At 50.4% G+C, this 21,376-nt stretch overlaps 2 long non-coding RNA genes across 4 annotated transcripts in view; both read right to left on the reverse strand.

Moving 5' to 3' along the window:
* LOC139802583 (uncharacterized) overlaps positions 1-17,012 on the reverse strand; it is a 38,042-nt gene extending 21,030 nt beyond the window's left edge. Inside the window, exons 1-5 of one of the 2 annotated variants that reach the window (XR_011728696.1) lie at positions 16,996-17,012; positions 16,507-16,657; positions 15,738-15,822; positions 4,230-4,436; positions 345-557 (exon numbers count right to left, since the gene is read on the reverse strand). This is a non-coding gene — a long non-coding RNA (uncharacterized lncRNA). The remainder of the gene's footprint in view (positions 1-344; positions 558-4,229; positions 4,437-15,737; positions 15,823-16,506; positions 16,658-16,995) is intronic. The other variant, XR_011728697.1, reaches the window with a different exon arrangement.
* A 53-nt stretch (positions 17,013-17,065) lies between these two features.
* On the reverse strand, positions 17,066-20,932 carry LOC139802582 (uncharacterized). Of its 2 annotated transcripts, XR_011728695.1 has the most exons (3): positions 19,802-20,932; positions 18,709-18,887; positions 17,066-17,992 (listed from the first exon to the last, which is right to left on the reverse strand). It is a non-coding gene; the product is annotated as an uncharacterized lncRNA (long non-coding RNA). The 2 variants fall into 2 exon arrangements; XR_011728694.1 differs by lacking the exon at positions 17,066-17,992 and having other exon boundaries at positions 18,392-18,887.
* Positions 20,933-21,376: the final 444 nt, after the last annotated feature.

Raw genomic sequence — 21,376 nt, forward strand, 5'->3', positions numbered from 1 at the left:
AAAGGCAGAGAACACCTGCACAACAACTCTGAGCTACCCTCCCTTTCCCATGGAGAAATCCCATCTTTTTTCCCATCTTTTCTGCCACACATTCCCTTTGAAAACACAATCCATCAAGAAAAACCTATTAATTCCATGATCAGTGCTGTGACTGTTGGAACACTCCAGAAAAATTAAGACAGTTCTAATGAAGGCAAAGGGTCTTAAGGAACTTTCCTCACTAATATGCCACCCTAGGCTGACATACATAATGCTCAGCAGATGCAGAAGAGGAACCCCAGCAGGAAAATATACAGGAGAAAAAAGGAGCCTCTCATTAGCACTCCAAAAAAGCATCTACTTACCTTTCCAGATTATTTTCTACAAAGCTTCCAGGTTTTACTTCCTCCAGATTTGAATTTTCATTTTTTTCTTATTCAAAAGTGTTTTCTTGGAGGGCATTTTTTTATGTTGTCCAGTTCCCATCCGAGATCTCTAATTCTGCACAGTAGAAGCTTTCTCTGTGCATGGTGGTCACGGGCTCTGATCTCTTCCAGACTGTCCTGGGAGGCTGCCTGCTCCTGAAGCAGGTAACACACTTGCAACCACCACAGGGAAAAAGGGAACTCTCCCTGCCCACCAGTTGTACCTGCCCAGTGTCAAGGCCCAGCTTTACTCTGGGAGGCAACCGTGCCTCCTCACTCCCCTCAGCAGCCAAGGCAGAAGCCCAGAGATACCACCCTCAAGAATTCTTTTCATTTGGGAAGAATGCCCCCTCTCTCTCAGCAATATTCTTCATCCCAGCTGCTAACCAAAGACCACTGTCTCTGGAAGAGAGAAAAGGATTCCTCAAAGAAGTGAGGAGGGTGCCTCACCTCCAGCCCTTCCCTCCCATCACCTCTTTCCTGAGCACTGTCCCCTGCACAGTGACAACAGGACCTGTAGGACTGGCCACGACAAGGACAAGTTCCAATCCCCTACAGTACCAGACCTACAAGATGCTGCCACGGCCCCGAGCTGCTCTCAGCCCTGACCCTCACCCATGGACACCATGTCCTGGCAGGAATGCAGATCTGCCTGTCCCCAGGGGCTGCCCTGGGGATCTGCACTCTTGGCTCATCCCCATGGCTCTCTGCTACCAGAGCTGTGCTGCTCTTCTTGGGGAGGGGGTGTGGGACTGCTCCTGCCCCTGGAGCTCATGGACCCTGACAGCCTTGTGGGGACTCTTCCCATCTCTCTGCCTCTACACAACAGCAGCCCTTGAGGTGCCTTGCAGAGACTGCTTTGCACATCACCTTTTCATCTTTGCCCATCAGGAGAACTGCTTTGCTATTGGGCACACAACAGGATCTACAGGCAGGACCTGCACCTCACCTTCTCCCCACAGCAGCTGCACTACACCTCCATCTGTCAGCCAACTTCCACAGAAAGCCAAGGGACACAATTCCTGAGAATATTTCATCAGATTTCCCACCCAACAGGCCAGTATCTAACAATGGAAACAGATGCTCCCACTGAACCAAAGGCAAAGAGGTGATTTTGATTCACATCTTGTTCTCCTTCTTGCTGTTCTCTCAGCCAAACCAGCCAAGAGCTGGCAGCTGCTATGAATTTCTACTTATATTTTTTTCCTCTGCAGGAAAGAAGAAAAGGGAAATACTGCTCCTTGGAATCTGGCAGCTGTTTCTTGTTTCCCAGGCACTAGCTCATTTGCCCCCCACTCCTTCAGTATGTTTTTTTGCAAGGTTTTTAGGCTCCCACTACTCTCAAAACATGCAGCAGCTCCTCCAGACACTGAACTGGAAGCATGAAACATTTTACCCTGCCCAGAAACACAGGGGTCAGAAGATGACCAGAAGAAATCCAGGGAAAAATGGGCAACTGCATCCTTACTCAATGTGGTCAGCTGATAGCAAACCACACCAGCAACTCTGCCTGATACAACCACTCCAAAATTTACACACAGGGACCCAGCTAGCTTTTATCTGCTTCCTGTAGGATCCCTAAATCACAAGAGAGTCTGAAGAGCAGGAATAACAGAAACACCTGAATAGAGAAGTACTCAACAAAATGTGAACGAGGTGGTGCTGGGTATTGGCTGGTCCTCTGGAGGGTTTCCTGGGCTCACCTGTTTCAAGAGTTCATTGTTTCTCCTTCCAAGTGGAGAACCATGGTCTCCAGGGTGCAATCTTGGCTTCAGCTGCTTTTTCCTCACGCTGTGCAAGTCCTTCGATGGCACAGACAGCACAACCTGCTTTTTCAGCTGTGAAAGCAACAGTGGCAAAAGGAAAAACTAAGGTGACCAGCGAGATAACACTGCAATGGAAAGCAGAAACTTACATAGAAACAGGCCTAAACTCTCCTCTCCCCATCCAAGATTTCCAGCTAAGGCTAAGGCAGCATGGAACCAAATTGCAGCACCTGGAGCTCGTAGAAGAATGAACACTCTAGAAGTGAGAAGAGGAGCTCACAACTTTGTGATGTAAGAAGACACACACACAAAATAGCCCAAAAACTTTCTTACAGACATCCTCTGGAGTTCATAATGATAGTAGAGAAAAATTCCTTTAGCTCCCACCACAGAACATACCCTCACTGCTTCTCTAGCAGCTCTGCATCTCCTGAGAGCAAGAAAACCTTTTCAGATCAGCAGTGCTATTTATGCTGCTACCCAAAGGGACCAAGATTTGCCTAGCAGATCCAGCACCAAAGTGGAACTGAACCTGCTGATTCAGTTCAAGTATCTAGAACACAAGTTTACTGGATGCTTTAGCAGCACTCTGTAAGAAAAAGAAAAGAATAAAACACACAAGCCTCTCATGTACCTGCTGCTCCTCTGCAGCTGCCCGTGATGTTCCTAAGCTCGTCATCAAGTCTTCCAGGTGGTCATGAATCTACAAAAGATGTAAAAGAAGCAAGAAGACACACTGACTTTCCAGCCTGAAAGTTCCAGACTCCTTGTTACCAAAAATGAATACTACATCAACCTCTATACCTCTTTATTCCTATTCTAACCAACACCAATGATCAAAATGGCCATAGTTTGAGGTCACTGTAAAACTGGTTGCAGTCGTCTCCTCTGCTCTTTTCTTCAAGGAGAGGGAGAACACCATGCGGGACACAAAGAAACTTAAGTGAAAACCATCAGGAGGAGCTTTTCCCACCCACAGGACATCTGAAAACCATGCCCTGTGAATCAAAGGGGAAGGACCAGCACTCTGACTGCCGTCCCTCTCCCTCTCCTTCTCCCTCTCCCTCTCCCTCTCCCCCTCCTTCTCCCCCTCCTTCTCCTTCTCCCTCTCCCTCTCCCTCTTCCTCTCCCTCTCCTCTCCTCTCCTCAGCAGCAGTACAGCAAAGTCACACTTTCACAAGCAGTCTTCACCAGAACCCTCATGCACCAGTTAATAGAAAAATTATTTACTCATACAGGCCACAGCTGAAAGCACCTTATCCAAGCTAAAACCAACCACTGGGCAGCAGCAGTGGGGAGTTCCAAGGCTTGCATGGGAAACGATACCACAGGCATTCCTCTTCACTGCTTCAGAAAAACAAAGGCACACCCAGTGGCTAAAGGAAAAGCAATTCTGCACAGCAAAAGCTCTGGGGAGTGTTTTTGTTCCAGCCTGGGGATGCCAGTCAGGCCTCTGGCACATGCTGCTTGCCATCAATAGCCCCTGGGGAATTCCCAGGACAGCAAGTGTCTGAAGCAGCATCTGAGGCCAGAAGGGGCCTAAGGCAGACAACAGTCACACCACTGGATTTGGGACAAATCCTGCACTTTTAGACCATTAAGGAGCCTTTCCTGAAGTACCATGGAAAACTCTCAAAACCAGAAAGCTGGGGACGGGCCAGGATGCTGTCCCAGCAGCCTGTATGCAGGAGAAAGCAGGAACTGAGCTCCCCTCAGCTCTCCAGGAATCTTAGCATTTCCCCACAGCAATCGGTAAGGAGCTCAAGAGCTCACAACAAGGCAAGTTGAGGACCAGTTTACAGAGGCAGAGGCTTGCAAGGTTCCCTCAAGGGCTTCAATCATACGTCTTTGCTGCTGGACTGTGCCTTCCAGTCTGGCATTTTCCATGGAAAGGCTTAAAAAGAAATACAGGTCTTATTACAGAAATCCACCAGAGCAGCAATTCTTAAAGAGCAGCAGGGGAAAAACAAACAAAAGCATCTTCAAAACCATCTGTTAACTTGCTGTAATGCAACAAGGCTGTGCTGTGGTTTTCACACAACCCCAGACAGTGACAGACACCTTGGTTCTCTGTGTCAGTCTCTCACCACTGCACACGCTCTTCCAGCTCTTTTACTGTAGCCCTGGTCTCAGAAGATGATGACAGGAGGTCTTTAAGTTTTCGGGACTTCTTTCTTAGTTTTCTTTTCTTATCCTTGTAGGAACTCATGTAATAGTAATAAATCTGATGCTCATATTGAAGCTGCTGCTCTTCCAGTTCCCGACACTGTCAAAACACAGCAAAAATCCGTATCAGCTGGGAGAGCTTGTCTAGAGAAAAACAACTGCTTCCATGTCCCAAAAGTGGAAATAATGTGCTCCACTCTTCCCTGAGGTGTTACTCAGGACTCCAGACCCCTCTGCCCAGCCCTGCCCCAGATGCCCAACAGCAGCAGGATGCCTGCCCTATTCCCCACAGGAATGCCATCAGAAAAAATCTTTTTCAAAGACTTCCTGACATGGCCAAAAAAACATCTACAGAAGCAGGGATAACACCAAAAGTCACCAAATTTCAAAGTTTTTTGCATGACCTTTCTCTTACAAAGAGGAAGACCAGGCATGTTTGTTGCCTTTGTTTAAAGGCTCGACCCGGTTCCGGAGTGGCACGCGGTTGCTAAGTAACAGACGCCGAAGTGGGATGAGCAGCAAAGAGAGAGTTTATTGAAGCGTGACACGGGTTTATATAGACGTACCTAGGGCTTCAGCACATCACTTCCGTCATGTCACTGGTTGCATGCTATTGGCTATAGGGGGAGGGGCCCTGAATTCCCGTTACAACGCGAGATCTTCCGTTCGCCAGGCCCTATCTCACCACATTTCCCCCCTCCCTATGTTCAATTAAGTTACCAATATTGAAACCTAAAAATAAGCTTAAATCAAACATACTTCAGGTATCAGTAATCCAGAAACTATCATGGACAAAACCATGCTGTTATACGTTGCTTCACCGAGGCTAGAGAGGTGGCCAGCCTCCCAGCCATCAGTGAGCAACATCTTCCGGTGTCAGCGTCAGACTGGCCAGGTCTGAGACTGCACACCAGGGGTCAATTACTTCGATATCCCAGGATTACTGATATCCGCAACCACATTAATTCTCTCAGATTAACACACACGTTTAACTAAAACTAGCTAAAACACAACAACTGTAAAAAGACACTCGTGATATTAGTAAAAAATCCATGTAAAAAAATATATATCTGAAAAACACATATAAAAATATACACCAGAAACCTGAGCAGAAACACCAGGCACCGTAGATGGGTGTGAGTTAGTAACAGGGTGGAAGTTGAGGTAGCTAGGGCACATATAGTACATTACATGCCCCAAACAAGGGTTTGTAGGGACTAAATCACAGGGGGATATCTGAAAGCTAGGGGGCCCTGAGGTGACGACTTTTCGCAGTATCGTCTGATCCTCCCATCTTCACAGCACCCATTCCTGGCACAGGAGTCTCAGGTACGGCGGAAGTCTCAGGAGTGGGCTGGACGCTTGTTAACTGGTCGTCCTCTCTTGCCATCGGGACGTACGGGTTAAGAGGGCGTCCGATGAAATAGTCCTGTGGACAACAACTCACAGATTTCATTAGTTTTATTCTGGAGGTCTGGTTCAATAGACTTAAGCGGGCACCATTTAACTCTGCCGTCTTTCTTGACCGCGGCATGACCAGTCTCCTGTCAAGACCAGTCTCCACCTATGTTCCCAATTCTCCCAGCTCATCTCTAATTATGACCAGTGGGCCTTCTTCTAGTGCTCGGGTAAGTCCCCTGACTCCACCCACCATGGGGGCATCTACCAACTCCCATCGTGAAGGCCAAATCGTCTCAGGAATAACTGTAGCATCTGCTCCAGTGTCAATCAAAAAGGGGATACTAATGGTGGTGTCATTTGGGATATTATAGAGAGAACCCACTGGTGGGTTGTCACCTTTTACTGCCAAGGCCACCTTGGGGTCTCTCCCCCAGGGGATGGTCCTTGCTGTCCCTGAGAAGGAGGCGGATTCGGCTAGGCCGCCAGCTGGACCATGAAGTTGGTCACCTCTTGAGGGGGTGGCGGATTCGAGGGTGCCCCACCCCATCCAGGGTTGGCACAGTTGGGTCGCCCCACATTCCAGGTGGGAGAGGATCGCACGCGACCCGGATGTCCTCTCCCCGCCCCGCTTCCCTGATTTTTAGCTCTACAGTCCTTAGCAGAATGTCCGTTCTTTCCACAGGTCCAACACAGTCGTCTAGATCGGTTCTTGGGTGGGGGAGGTTGTTGCAGGAAGCGAACGTCGTCGAGAGCGGGAGCTCTGTACCGAGACTGGATGTAGGAGCTATTGGTGATCTTGGTTAGCGGGACAGCTAACAGCGACCAGCCTTGCTCCGATCCTGCTCAGGAATGAGCTGCTTGGCTACACCCAGCGTCACCTTTTATTGGCTCTAGGTCTTGAGCATGCTCAGTGGGGCCAGCCCTAACTGGGCACAGGTGAGACTGATCACCGGCCTGGCTCATTTCCTGGCAAGACCTGGCACCTGTTTCCTACATTTCCCCCCCCCCCCTTTTTTTTTTTTTTTATTTACAAATATACAATTTTATAAACAGTACAGTATTTGTAGTACAAATTCTATCTCTCTCTCTCTCTTTTTTTTTTTTTTTTTTTTTTTTTTAATTGGTTTTTGTAAGTTCTTTTTGTGGGGGAAAGATGAAAAGGATGCGAAGATCTTAGCCGCGAGGTGCCTCATTATTCAGTGCTGATGGTTTCGGTCTGGTCGGGGCAGGGCGCGTCCATTTGCTGGGCACCCAGAGAGGTCCAGAGTCTGAGGAGACACAACTGTATCCTCTCCCGGTGAATAGCAATGGCCTAGGCCCTGTCCATTGTCCTGTTGTTGGTTCCTTGTAGTAGACTTGAATCTCAGGCATGCGGATGACTTTTTGCGACGAGTAGTGTAGCAAGACGGGTGGCTCCTGGGAATCGCGGCTTAGGCTCAAGAAGTTCAATGTAAAAAGGGCCTTGCTGAGCCGCATTTGGGGATCCATAATTTTTCTGTCCTTTTGTTTTTGTAGGTAGGTCTTCAGGGTGCGATTAGCTCTTTCTACAATCGCTTGCCCTGTGGACGAATGGGGGATTCCTGTAATGTGTTTCACTCCCCAAGTAGCGAAGAATTGTTTGATTTTTTTGCCTGTGTAGGCGGGCGCATTATCTGTTTTCACTACTTGGGGGATCCCCATGACAGCAAAACAGTTTGTAAGGTGATGGATCACGTGCAGAGCCTTCTCCCCCGTCTGAGCTGTCGCTCAAAGCATACCTGAGAAGGTATCGACTGTGACATGTACATATTTTTGACGTCCGAATTCCAGGACGTGTGTCACATCCATCTGCCAGATTTCTCCGGCTTGAAGCCCGCGTGGATTTACGCCCATTCCTAGGGTAGGGCCAAATTGGGTGCATTAGGGGCAGGCTTTGACGATGCCTTTTGCCTCCTCCCAAGTGATGGCAAATGTGCGCTTCAAGGCCCTGGCGCTCTGATGGAATAAGGAATGGCTGTTCTGGGCTTTGGCGAATTCAGAGATTGGGTTTTGTATTCCTAGGCTGACCAAGGAGTCAGCTTTGGCATTCCCTTCCCCCAGGCCTAGTGCTGTTTTGTGGCTACGGATATGTAGAATGCAGCATGGCTGTGTTCGGATTTTCAGCGCACGCTGCAGTGATAGGAAGAGCTCCTGTAGCCTCTTGTTTTGCACTGGCTTGATGAGAGCATCCTCAATGCGATTTGCGACTCTGACTGCATATTGTGAGTCGGAGACAATATTGATGGCGACGCGTTGCCACTGCGTCAAGGCCCAGATGATGGCGAGCAGTTCCAGGGTTTGAAGGTTGTCCTCGGTGGTGCCTGGAATCAGATGCTGTTTCCATTGGCCTTGGTCCTGCCATACGCAGGCGGCCATTCGTGATCTTTTTCCAGCATCTGTGAATACCGTTATGCCAGGCACTGGACGTTCCGAGACAATCGGTCGTTCGACCCACTGGAACTGGCTGATGGCTTGTAGGCGTTTATGTTTCGGGCCATCGTGACGTACCTCGCCAGGATACTCGAGTAAGGCGAGTTGCAGAGGCTCGGAGTGTTGCAGCATCCAATCAAAATCGGTTGTCTTGATAGGGATGTTGATCCACTCCGGTTCTTGGCCATCTACCTCCAGGCAACGTTGACATCCCTTTCGTATGAGGAATGCTATGACTTCTGTTTTTTGCCATATGCCCTTCTGGGCCGTATGGGGTGGGAATAGCCTCTCTAGGATAGCTACAGACTCTGATCTTCTAGAGTCTCGGTTATATATTTTGTCCTGTTTCTGTTCCTCCGGTTTCTTTTCCCACGTGAAGTCCTGTAGGAGTAGTGCGAAAGGGAATGAGGGGTGGTTACATACCCACACTCCAATGGGGTGGGCGGCGTCTCGACGGTCTGCATAGCCAGTTGCCAACTTGCGGACGACCTGTTTCAGGGCATTTGAGTGATTCTCGGTCCAGTCCACGAGTGCCCCTGGTTGAGTGTCCCGTAGCAATGACAAAAAGGGGTGGATGTCTGCGTTGGTGAGACCTATAATGGGCCTAACCCATTGGAGCTCGCCCACCAGTTTTTGGGCGTCATTCAGTGTTTTAACTGAATGAATTACTTCCAATTTTTGTGGTCTCACCATAGCGTCAGTCACTTTCCACCCTAGGTAGCTCCAGGGCGACTTCGTTTGGATTTTTTCCGGAGCTACGATTAGTCCTTTAATCTTGAGCCGATCGGTCAAGATCTGGCTGATGTTCTCGGGGAACGGGGCTTGTTGGCAAAACAGGATGTCATCCATGTAATGGTAAATTATTGTATCCGGCATCGCTTCTCTAATTGGTGTGAGTGCCCATGCCACATATGATTGACATATGGTTGGCGAATTTCTCATCCCCTGTGGAAGCACTACCCACTCATATCTCTTCGCTGGTTCTCTTTTGTTGACCGATGGAATCGTGAATGCGAAGCGAGCGGTGTCTTCATGGTTTAGAGGAACAGTGAAGAAGCAGTCTTTTAAGTCAATGACCAGAAGGTGCCAGCCTCTAGGCAGCATGGTTAGTAGGGGCAGCCCAGGTTGGAGGGCGCCCATCGGCCACATCTGGTCATTTATTTTTCGTAAGTCTTGTATTAACCGCCACTTGCCCGACTTTTTTGGAACCACAAAGATGGGTGTGTTCCATGGGCTCACGGATGGCTGGATGTGTCCAGCGTCCAGTTGCTCTTTTATGAGGTGGTTAGCAATGTTTAGTCGCTCCTTGGAAAGGGGCCACTGCTCCACCCAGACAGGGGTATCTGTTTTCCAGCGAAGTCTGGGTGTTGGCGGCGCTTCTGCAGTGGCCCTTAATGAAAATTTTGATGGGGTTGGGTGGGTTCCGGGATGGAGAGGATGGCCCCTATTTGGCTCATCACATCCCGACCGATCAACCCCCCAAGTTGTCCGGGCAAAGGTAACACATAAGGTCTTACGGTTACCTTTTGTCCCTCTGGAAACTTGATTTGTATTGGCTGGAGTGCTTGAAGGGGGGTGGAACCTCCACCTATCCCCTGGACGGCGTCGGAAGCCGTAGTTAGCTTCCATTTGTGAGGCCAGGCGTTTTTGTTAATAATTGTCACGTCGGCTCCGGTGCCCATCATTACGGGAAGGGTTTTTGCCCCTTCGTCGGTAGCCAGCTGAATGTTTATGATTGGCCGTGTCTTCATCTGCTGCACCAGGGTTACCAAGGTGCTTCCAGATGAGCCAAAAGCCCAGTCGCCTCGCGCCGTCTGGACGTTCTTTCCTAGGTCCGTTTTTGGGAGCAAGACCAGTTGTGCCAATTGGGTTCCTGCCTTGATTACCATGGGGGGGTTTAGTGTGAAACACGTTATCATTATTTCCCCTGTGTAATCGGCGTCGATGACTCCTGGGAGCACGATCCTGCTAAGCCTGATGAAGAACGTCCCATAAGAAGCGCACCAACCTTGCTATTTTGGTGTATTATAGGTCCATAAATCCGCGTCGGTATCTTGTGAACTGCCGAGGTCGATAACGTGATGTCTATTGCAGCTGGTAAATCAAAGCCGAGGCTTCCCCGTGTTGCTGGGGTGGGGAGTTGGCACACAGCGCTGGCCCGGCTACTTGTGTCGCTGCGTGGGGGCCTCTCGCGCTGTTTTGGCCGTTTTTTTGAAACCAGCATGCTGCATCATTATGACTGGCCTGTTGGCATCGATTGCACCATACAATCGCTGGGCAGTTCCGTCTTGTATGTCCCCTGGAGTTGCAGCGGGAACAGGATGGGTTGGTTTTTCTTGAACAGTTCGAGCGGGACGGCCGATTGGGGCGATTTCTTCTTCCGCCTCCGTTTAGCTTTTGCACTACCGCTGCGAGGAGCTTGTGGGTGGGCTCCAACGCAGCGGTGAAAGCGCCGGCCATCCCCTGGTGTTGGTGATTTTGGGTGGCCCTGGCCGCCACTTCCAGCATCTCTGAAACTTGTGCTGGTTTTGGTAGTGTTGAAAACAGCGCCTTCATCTTAGGATTGGCGTTTTCGAACGCCAGCAGCCTGAACATGGAGTCTTTTTGTTCCGGCGACAGTTCTGATTGCGCCGTGACAGATTGCCAGAGACGGTCAACGAAGTGCTGATATGCTTCGTTCATTCCGTTTGACTCCGGTAAAGGATGGAATTGGGTTGGGCTCTGGTACTGTATAGAACGCCTGGCGAGCCAGGGTCGCCGCGGTGTGGTGGAGCGCTGGCGGGAACTGCAGCTGCAGTTGGATGTCTGCATAGCGCCCCGAGCCCGTAAGCATCTCAGCAGTGACACCGGCTAGTGGGTCGCTGGGTGCTCTGGCCCGATTTGCCTCCGCCTGGGCCAGGCGTTCCCACTCCCTTACCCAGATAATTTGTTGGGAAGGGGTAAGCAGATACCTGGCTAGGCTTCGGCAATCGTATGGGCAGTTCATGTCCGAAGTGAAGAGCCAATCCAGAACGGCCTGGCCACTCTCCGTTCTGAGACCCTGTTCTTTTAGTGTTTTCCTGGCTTGTTGCAGGGTCTTCCAGGAGTGTTGTTCAAATACGGGTAGGCCGTTGTTGCTCTGTAGGACGGGGCACGCGACCCTGCTTGGTTCCCAATCACCCTCCAAAATAGCATCGCGGATGATGCCGGACCAGCGACCCGGTCGTCCGGTAGCAGTGCTTGGTCGTGGCCGTGGTGGGGACGGGACATCATCCTCTTCGTTATCGGAAAGGGTGGGTGGGTTTCTATACTGCCTGAAGGCCGAGCGCCGTTCGATGTCTTGTATTCGTTTTTCCATGGATTTCATGGCCCGAGTGACTTGATCTTGAAGGGCCGTTATTTTGTCTTCTAAACCGGAGGGTGCAGCTGGTTGGGTGGTTGCTCTATTCTTCTGAGCCTTTCTTGGTGTTGAGGGCAGCAGCAGGGGTAGTCCTTGGCAGTGGCTGGATGGATCGCAGGCTGTCGGCTCTACCCCGTCATTTTTGGGATGTTCCTCCTCGTCTGGGCCGATGTCGGAGAGGAACTCGGCCACAGACTGGTGGGTTTTTCCCGACATGCCTTTTATGGCTGGCTTGTCGTTATTTAACCCCAAATATGCTTGTTTGGGGTCTTCCTCCTCGAGGGGTGGTGCCGAGGGGACCACAGCAGGTACTTCTATCGGGGGAGATGCTGTGGTTTTTTGCCGAGGTGGCTCAGCGGTGGCGAGTGTGGCTTCTGCTTCGGCTTTTATGTCTTTTAGGGCGTTAATCACCACTCCCCATGTACGGTCTAGTCCGGTTATGTTTTTAGCCAATTCTTGGGTATAGAGGTTTCCCAACAGGTTGCTGACCTCCTGCCAGAGATCTCATGCAGCCGCAGAGGAGGGGGGGTGGGAGGGTTCTTGCTCCTCCACCCGTGTCACCAGCTTTTCATTAACAGGGGTGCTTGCTGCCAATCCCATCTTTCCCTTTTTCCTTTCTTGGTCAATCAGTGGTAGAGAAAGAAAGGTAGCGGATCTTCTTACCCGACTCCTTGGGTTTTCCGTAGAATGAAGATTTGAAGAAGAATTCGCTCTCACGCTTTGGATCGTTCAGAGAGGGGGTTTAGACCGAGGTCTATGCCCGCATTCCCCACCAGATGTTGCAGGAAGCGAACGTCGTTGAGAGCGGGAGCTCTGTACCGAGACTGGATGTAGGCGCTATTGGTGATCTTTGTTAGCGGGACAGCTAACAGCGACCAGCCTTGCTCTGATCCTGCTCAGGAATGAGCTGCTTGGCTACACCCAGCGTCACCTTTTATTGGCTCTAGGTCTTGAGCATGCTCAGTGGGGCCAGCCCTAACTGGGCACAGGTGAGATTGATCACCGGCCTGGCTCATTTCCTGGCAAGACCTGGCACCTGTTTCCTACAGGAGGTGCTTTTGGTGGGCCCTCCAACCGAGGGCAGGTTGCCGCAATGTGGCCCGTCTGGCTGCATTTAAAACACGCCATCACTGCAGTCGATGCGCGGGCAGCCGTATGAATTGGAGCTAGATGCTCTTCATTTACAACATGCTTAATCATGTTTGCGAGGCTTGACCCCACCAGCAGTGATCGTAAGACTTCTCTGGTTTTTGAATTACATTGTTGGCGTAAACAGTCTGCAATAACCGGGCCTTTCGCCTCTGCGGGCAGGGACAAAGAATCAACCGCTGATTGGAGGCAATCCACAAAACTTATAAAGCTCTCATTTTCATCTTGCTTTATTGTGGCCCATGGCAATGACTTGATAATAACGCTGGAGGCTGTGCGAATAGCTGCTCTGGCTGCACGGGTAGTTGTCATAACTTCGTGGGCCCGTAGGCCTAAGACTTGTGCCTGAGCGGTAATCATTGTTGGGTCTGTACCCATCAGTCGCTGTAGGTTGGAGCCATGTAATGGGTGATCCGCCCCAGTTACTTGGGCTAGTTTCTTCATGCAGTTTTCTTCCCAATCTTGTTTAAATACAATCATACCTGCCCCATCAAACATCAGTCTGCAAACATATTTTATATCATACGGGAGCATGTCATCCCCCCCAAAAACCCCATCTACGAGGGTGGAGACCATAGCAGAATTAAGCCCTTTGTCCGCAATTGCTTTAACAATTGCCTGCACAGCCTTAGGGTTTACCGGCGTATAGCTCCTCTGTCCCCCACCCGCCACCTGGACTGGGAACACTCCTATGTCTGGGACCAAGTCGGTGCACACATTCTGTATTTCCTCCCAGTTCGTGAGAGGGATCTTTTCAATTTGCGGTTCCTCTATATTGCGGGCGGGTATGTTTTTGCTTTTAACCCTATCTGCCGCTGTTTCTTCCTTCTCTGAATTTGACTCAGTACTGGACGACTCGTCCGAACTAATACTTGATCCGGAATCGGAACTCGATTGATTGGTTATTTCCGGACTCCGGTACTTTTTTCTCGAGCCCCGGTCCCGCCTACTCCCTTTGCCAGTGGGCGGGCTCTGGCTCCGCCTACTCCCCCTGCGGGTGGGCGGGGTGCGGCTCCGCCCACGTCCTGGGCGGGCAGAGGAGCTCCAGTCCCGCCTACTGCCCCTGTGGGCGGGCGGGGTGAGGCTCCGCCCACTTCCTGTGTGAGCATGTGCGCTCCGGTCCCACGTGTTCTCCCTGTGGGCATATTTTGTCCCCCCTTGAGAGCGTTTATTTGGAATGTTATCGTGTTCAATTCTTGGCCCCTCGCTTGTGCTTCCTTCCCATCTCCAAGTGTCCCCACCGCCCTCATTCCACCCAGGCTCTTTCCCCTTTTTGGCGCATGCATGTGTTGAAACCGGCGCTCCCTCCCCGCTCCCGTCGGGTACACTCGCGCCCTGCCCCTTCCCCTGCTGTTCGGCGTTGTAGTGGGGGGCGTATGGCGGTGGCCTGGCCCCGAACCCTTCTGCGGCAATCCTGGCTTCCTCAGCCAGCCTGTCCCAGAAGGACTCTGCCCGGTCTCAGTCCTCTGGCGGGGGCACAGCAGGTGGGTTCTGCCGTCCCGCGGGACTCGGAGACCAGGGGCGGCGGGGTGAGGGCTCGCGGCCGCGGGATGAGGACCTGGCCCCGCGGCAAGGCAAATCAGCGCGGCTGGAAGGGGACGCGTCGCGGCGACATGGGTACGGCAAGGGGAGCCGGCGCCGGGGGATGGGGGCTCAGCGCATGGGCACAGGGACTCGTCGCGGCAGGGCGGGGGCTCGGGGTATATATCGCTCTCCTGGAAGTCCTGAGGCTCTGCAAGGTCACCGACCTCTGGTGGGCGCGAGGTCTGCGTGGTCGCCCCGACCCCCAGCTTCAGGACGGCCAGCAGACAGTCCCTTGCTGCCCTCCAGGTCTCCTGTTCCTGCATGGCCTTCTGCAGAGCCTGCCGGATCTTCCCCCACGCTTTCAAATTCTTCCCACTACCTGAGGAAATCGTCTCCTCGGCTAACGCTACAGTACACTGGGGCCAAACCTCTGGGTGGAGAACATCCACCGGGTGCTCAATTACCCCCAACTGTATTAGCCTCGGAACCGCAAGTTTAAAATCGATTGTCTTACAATCAATACCCCACTGCTTATGCAATTGCGATACGACCTTAACAAGGGCTTCCATCCTTCCTTGTTGGTCCGGTCTGGAGCACACGTCCACTGAGCTCGAGTCGGGAAAGCACACCTCCATCGACTCCAGGCTGGGATCCAAAAACTTCCGTCGGTCGCTAGGTACGGGACTGCCTATGGCCGACCTCGACCGGGAACAAATATACCAATTACCGTCTTCCGTCAATCTCCGGGCCTGGAGCAAGATTCCTTCGGCCCCCTGATTGGGAAGGTATCACACTACCCTAACTAAAGTGCTGGCGCTGCCACTCCAATGTTTACTGAAGTCTAATCCTGGGTTTCGGCACCACTTGTTGCCTTTGTTTAAAGGCTCGACCCGGTTCCGGAGTGGCACGCGGTTGCTAAGTAACAGACGCCGAGGTGGGATGAGCAGCAAAGAGGGAGTTTATTGAAGCGTGACACGGGTTTATATAGACGTACCTAGGGCTTCAGCACATCACTTCCGTCATGTCACTGGCTGCATGCTATTGGCTATAGGGGGAGGGGCCCTGAATTCCCGTTACAACGCGAGATCTTCCGTTCGCCAGGCCCTATCTCACCACACATGTTTAATCACACACATCTGCCTGTTACAGACAGATCTCCCTCTTCCTTTCAATATGCATTTTGTATGGGGAAAAATGCATCTGACTGCATTGTTTGTCTGCACAGCACAGAAGGAACAACACTGGTCAAAACTGAAGCACACCAGCTGGAAACAAAGCAGCAGTACAGCAAATATCCAGCATCTGGCAAGGATTTTTCCGCATCCTAAGAAGACCGTACCCAACTTCAGACAGTAACACAGTCACAGTCCTCTGCAGGACTCTGCCATCACCATTAGTCATTTTCTGGTTACTTTTCTTTACCTTACTATATAATGAAATTTACTCTATAATGCCACTTACCAGTCCAGACTCTAATGCAAAATATTTGGCTTCACATACCTGCACCCCAGAGGTGTCAGTGGCATCCTTTAGGTCTCTATTTTTGCTGGTGATGACGTATGGAAAGTAGATCCTGAGTGCTCACCTACAATGAAAACAACAGATTTTTACAACCAGCATGACTTAATGCTACCTATTAACTCCTAGAGTGCATCTTGATTAATGGTGAGAACAATCTTAACAGAAAACATCACATCCCCTCATATTTGTGACCAGCTACAGAGAGAAAATGATCAGAATACACATTTCATGTGCATCTGTGTTAAATCCTTTCTTTGGTGGCAGTTTACTTTCTTATGTAAAAAAGAAAGTTCCTGAATATCAGTATGGTCACAAATAATTCACTCCAGTGTCTCCAAGGTGCAGGATCTCTCTCTCAGATAAACTGTGTGCCATGCAGTAACGAGCAAGATGCTTCCAGCAATGCAAAGGGGGCCTCCTCCTCCTGCTCTGAGGCCTGAGGCTCCTCCACTGTTTCAGTAAAGATAGATGTACAATATTTCTTCTGTCACTTGGTCAGTGTTCATTCAGGTCACACACAGCAACGTGCATGCAGCTTGCTGACACAAAACACTTGGTTCAGAGGCAGAACACAGCAAAAAAAGCAAGAAGGGCACTTCCTTGATACACAGCAGTGTTTGCAACACAAAGCCATGATTTCCGTTCTCAAAGAATGAAAAAGAACAGGAATCCTACCAGGATTCACAAGTGAGGGAAAAAAATTGGTATCAGAAGTCAACACAGTATCTGAACAAATCACTCCTCTCACCAGTCTTGTTCCCTGCAGTCCCTGTCAAAATATCAGGACTTTCATTAAAAATGTACTTGGTGACACATGCAGCAATTGCAGCCATTAATTCTTTATTGAGTTCTTCCTGCTCCTGAATCTCCTCCATTTCTTCCTCTTCAGGCGACTCTTCCTAAAGATCAAACCAAACAGCTGGAAAGAGCTGAAACAAGGACCTGCTTTGCCACCCACTGCCAGCTTGAAAAAGACTTCTCCTGCCTAAGACAGAAGGGAAACTTGGCTGAGCTTGCTTTTACAAGGCCTTCAGCTTTTCCATGGAAATCTGCATGAGCAGAAAGAAATGCCTCCTGTCCTCAGTCTCAGCACTGCTTCTGCACAGCCCCTGAGAAGCACTTCCCCACCTCAGTCCAGCTTCATTTCAGTTACAGCAAGCTCTCAGGTGCTCCTGGATCTCCCTCCTACCCTCCCCAGCCCCACCATGGCAACCTCCCCGTCCTTTACGCAAAGTACCTGAGAATCACACAGAGATCTCCATTGACCTTCATCAGCTTTCTCCTTCTGGAGAGCTTCCAGGTGAATATATGGTGGGGGACAAAAAGTAAAGCCAAACTAACAAAAATATTTTCAGTTGAAGCTAAGTGGCCAAAACGTACTTTTGCCCCCTTTTTTTTCTCCCCTCAGGGACACCCAGGCCAGCAGCAGCTTGCAGAGAAGCTGCTGGGCTGCCAGCAAACACTGTGTGACTGTGGAGAGGTTCTGCACAGCCCTTCCCTGCTGCCTCACAACTCATCCCTGGGGCTGGAGCTGCTTTTAACCCCCAAAGCCCCGAAGATTTTTTTCAAAAGTCCCTCACCAGCACTCTTGAAGGCCCCCTTCAGATACTGGAAGGCTACAGTAAGGTCTCCTCAGAGCCTTCTCCTCTCCAGACTGACATCTCCAGAATGAATGACATCTCAAAGGCCTCAGTGCCAGTGCACCAAGCCTGGGAAGAAACAAGAGGAGCTGCAGAGGTTGGGATGGGCTCAGATGTGGTTGGCATCACCCAGAGGTGGTGGGATGGCTCCTCTGACTGGAGCCTGGGGATGGAGGGATATGAACTCTTTAGGAAGGACAGGAGGGGGTGACACCCTCTACATCACTGACCAGCTGGGCTCCATGGAGCTAGAAATAGATAAATAGATAAAACTAAGACACCTTTCTCTCGAGCTGAGAGAAAGCAGCTTGGCCATTTGAGATAACTAAACTGAAAAAATTCAAAATTGTTGTAAAATAACAGCAATGACTTTCCCAATCTTTTGGTTTGGCATTATGCAGTGTAGCCTTGTGTAAGGAGATGTAAACTCTTCCCTTTCAGCTTTTTACAGATAGACTTTTCCCACAAGCAGTTTATGTAAAAGTTATCATGTTACCTGGGGTAAGCACTTGCTGGACTGGAGCATCAGGAGAAACCTCTGCTGACAGGTTGGGCAGGTATCTTCCTCAGACTCCAGTAATGCTGTTCTAATACCTGTGTAGAATTAGAATCATCACAATGGTTTTTAAAGAAAGGAGGGAAATTTCGAAGTTCTAATCAATTGTAAAAAACACGTATATGGTAAAGGGTGAATATGATCTTGAGTGGAGAGCATGAGGATAAAAATGTTCAATAGTGTAAAAAAAATTATAGTACATAGCAAATAACCACACGGTTTTGGTATTTCACTGTTGTAACATCTGAAGACGGGGTTAGGCTGTGCCTTGGTCTTCCATCTAGTCTTCTTCCCACTGTCCAGTAGAGCTGAAGTCACCAACCTCAAAGTTAGGGAATAAAACAGTGATCAGGAAAACACCCTGAGTTCTGAACGATTAAATATTTAACTATTTATATATGAAATAGTATACTATATTAAATAGTAGAAAAAATATATTTTTCTAGTCAGCAGTAAGTCACCAGAGCAGTCTTATATAAGAGAAAGGGCTGTGGACAAAATAGTTTGATATCTAAGACTGTCGTCACCTGCACAATTACACACTCTGCTCATACTCCTCCTCCTGTGTGTAAAGGGGATTTAACCAGACACACAAAAAGGGAAAAGAGCTTTCTGCTTCTTTCTCCCTTTCTGTAAGAAGCATCCTTCAGGATAAAGAGAACTGGAAACAAAGCAACTTTGTTATCCTGTGTTTCTGCTCTCAGAAGATCAGATGTGATTGTTTTGAATTAACAAACATGCAAGGAACACTTACATTCCTCACAATAACTGTTCCCACAGCAGGGAATAAAAGCTCCATCAGTTAGTAGGGCTTTGCAAATAACACACAAGAACTCATCAGGTATGGGATCATCAGAAGAGGAGGAGGATGAGGAGGAGGGCTCCTTGGATAAATAGAAAGGCTTTTCCTTCTTTCCTCTGGCATATGCTTCCCTGTAGGCAGAGTGGGGAAGGAAAAAGACAAAAGTTAAAGATGGGCACAAGGAAAAATTTTCCAAGCTCTGGATTTTATCAAAGGAAGTAAGAGATGGAATTTTGGGGTGGAATTTTATACTGGAAAGCCCAGTATCTCTCAGCCCAGGAGACCATATTTCTTCTTTGAATCTAGGACACATTGTTGGCTCATGATCAATTTGATGCCCACCAGGACCCCTCACAGCCTGTGCTGAAGGTACAGAGAGGATCAAAGGCTGTGTCATTAGATACAGATTATTTAAGCTGGCAGACTGCAGGGCATGAAGAAGCAATAGTGGAGGGGCTGGGACAACTGAAAAGCTATTAGAAAACATTTTCTGACAGAAATGATACAAATGAGGGACAGGCATCAATGACAATGTTGACGCTCAGCAAAAAAAGCAAAACAATTACCAAATGGGCCACTGAGACATTTCACTTCACTGCTTGACAGGAGCTGTAAATACACCAATAGTAAATTCACTGAAGAGAATTTTTGTTGATGGTGATTTTCACAGCTGAATCAGACACAGAAATGCACTCAACAAGCAGCTGAAAGAAACTCAACCCCCAAGTTACCAACAAATAGGACTGTTTGGGGATACCAGATTTAGAATAAAGAAGGCTTGATATTAAACAATGTCTTTCTTCTAGTAACAAAAGAGCGAATTTTGGTGCCTTGTAACAGGCGCTGGGGCCACAAAGTGAGCACGTTATCCTGCTGCAGATTTTCCTCTCAGAATTACAGGATGTTGGGACACCTAAAACATTACAGGCATGCGTGGCAAAGCTACTGGCTGCCTTTTCCTCTTGAAAATAGGGACAGAAGAGGGAAAAAATATTCCAGCGCAGTCCACCTCCAACCACCAACCAACCAACACAGGTATTCTTACCTCTAAATCTCCTGCTCCACAATGACAGGCAGCAACCCTGCTTCTTCCCGTGACACTCCACTCCTCCTCAGAGCCAGGGACTGCAGGAAGGCTCAGCCAGGGCTGATCTCCTCCCCCGCGGGAACGGCTCCCTGAGCTGACACACAACCCCATCTCCATGCTGGCAGGAATGGGTGCCTGAGGGCTCCCTGTGGCAGGGCTGACTCAAGAGGGAGCTCCACGGCTCTTCCCAGCACCCGATGGATGTGGTTTCTGAGGAGCAGGTGGCAGCTGGTGGGAAAGGAGCAGAGGGGAACAGCAGCCCAGCAAGGAGCAGGAGGAGCCTGACTTTCTATAGGGGGTGGGCAGGAGAGGGGAGGGAATAGTGACCCCTCTCAGACCCCTCGGCGTCACAGACCCTCCTTTAGTTCTCCAACTCAAACTTTAGTTCCTCCACTCCAACTATGACAGGTACATTTTTTTCCAGTCAGTGGGAACCTCACCAGACCACCATCACCTCTCCAATAGGATGGACAGAGGCTCAGCAACTGCGTCTGCCAGCTCCTCAGGACCCGTGCGTGGACCCCGTGAGGCCCCATAAACTTGTGCACCTGCAGGTTCTTTAGATGATCACAAACCTCTTCTTCTCCCCCCCTGGGGGCTCCTTGGTTGTCCCAGGCCCTGCTTTCCCCTGCTGTGGCCTCTGCAATGAGGCAATGAGCACTTCCCATAGGAGACTGAGGCAAACAACTCCTGGAGAACCTCAGCATTCTCAATATCCTGTGGAGCTAGGTCTGCCATTTCCTTCAGGAGAGGGTCTACATTTTCCTGGCTTCTCCTTTCATTCCCACCTCTGTGCCTCTCAAAGCTTTTCTTATTGCTCTTCCCATCCCTGGCAAGATTCAATTCTACCTGGGATGGATGTGGCTCTCCTGCCCTGCTCCCCAGCTGCTCCGACCACCTCTCTACTCCTCCCAGGGTACCTGCCGTTGCTTCCCCCCTCTGCATGCTTCCTCCTTCAGTTTGAGGGCTTTTAGGAGCTGCTGGCTCATCCCCGCCGCCCTCCTGGAGTTTTTCCCCGGCTGCGGGATGACGAGTGTGGGGAAACGCCAGCTGCCAACATGGCCCGGGAACCAAGATGGCCGCCGGGCAGCCCCCCTCCCCCCCCCCCCCCCCCTCCCACATGCCCCGGGGCACTCCTCCTCTCCTGCTGCCTGAGCCCGCCTGACACCGGGGCTGCCCCGGCCCCGGCCCAGCTGGGAGGGGGAGCAGGAGGAAGGGGATCTGGGCAGGGAGAGAAGGCAGGAAAAAGAGTGGTGAGGAGTGGGAAGGAGATGGAGGGGAAGGGGGCAAAGAGGGAGGGAGGGAGGGAGGGAGGGAGGAAAGGAGAGAGGGGAGAAGGGCGGGAAGGAGGAGAGAGGGGGGATGGACAGAGAGTGGGCCAGGGGCAGGCCAGGGGCCTGAGAGACAGAAAAGGCCCCAGGAGAGGGGAGTGACAGAGGGGTGGGAGAGGGAGCAGGAGAGAGGGGAAAGGGCGAGGGGAGAGGGGAGGGAGAGGCAGAAGCAGGAAAGGGGAGAGGCTGCAGGAGAGAGAAG

Source organism: Heliangelus exortis, chromosome 14 (assembly GCF_036169615.1).
Source record: "Heliangelus exortis chromosome 14, bHelExo1.hap1, whole genome shotgun sequence".
NCBI lineage: Eukaryota > Metazoa > Chordata > Aves > Apodiformes > Trochilidae > Heliangelus > Heliangelus exortis.